Source organism: Penaeus monodon, chromosome 23 (assembly GCF_015228065.2).
Source record: "Penaeus monodon isolate SGIC_2016 chromosome 23, NSTDA_Pmon_1, whole genome shotgun sequence".
Lineage (NCBI taxonomy): Eukaryota > Metazoa > Arthropoda > Malacostraca > Decapoda > Penaeidae > Penaeus > Penaeus monodon.
Genome location: NC_051408.1, coordinates 31,426,174 through 31,426,533, shown reverse-complemented (window position 1 = coordinate 31,426,533; position 360 = coordinate 31,426,174). Strand labels below are relative to the sequence as shown.

Sequence of the window (360 nt, the reverse complement as noted above, 5' to 3'; positions counted from 1 at the left end):
TAGAAACGCGAAGACCGAAAAACGCACACAACATACAAGCACACGCGCTCTTACAGACATACACGTCCCACTCACCAAGCACGCGAAGAGGCCTAAGCTTGTCTTATCGCAAAACAAGGGTCGACGACTATCGGTTCCGGCAGGGGAATAGGGGACAGGGAAGGGTAGGCGGAGGGAGGGCGGAGGGGCAGGCAGGGAAGGGGGAGGGGCAGGCAGGGTAGGGGGAGGGGCAGGCAGGGAAGGGGGAGGGGCAGGCAGGGAAGGGGGAGAGGCAGGCAGGGAAGGGGGAGGGGCAGGCAGGGAAGGGGGAGGGGCGTGCAGGATAGGGGCGTTGAGGTGAGGGGGGGGGGGGTTAAGGAG

General features: G+C 64.4%; 1 protein-coding gene across 1 annotated transcript in view; it reads right to left on the bottom strand.

The window, feature by feature from the left end:
* LOC119587930 (nesprin-1-like) overlaps positions 1–360 on the bottom strand; it is a gene marked incomplete in the record, with an annotated part of 36,964 nt that overhangs the window by 8,227 nt on the left and 28,377 nt on the right.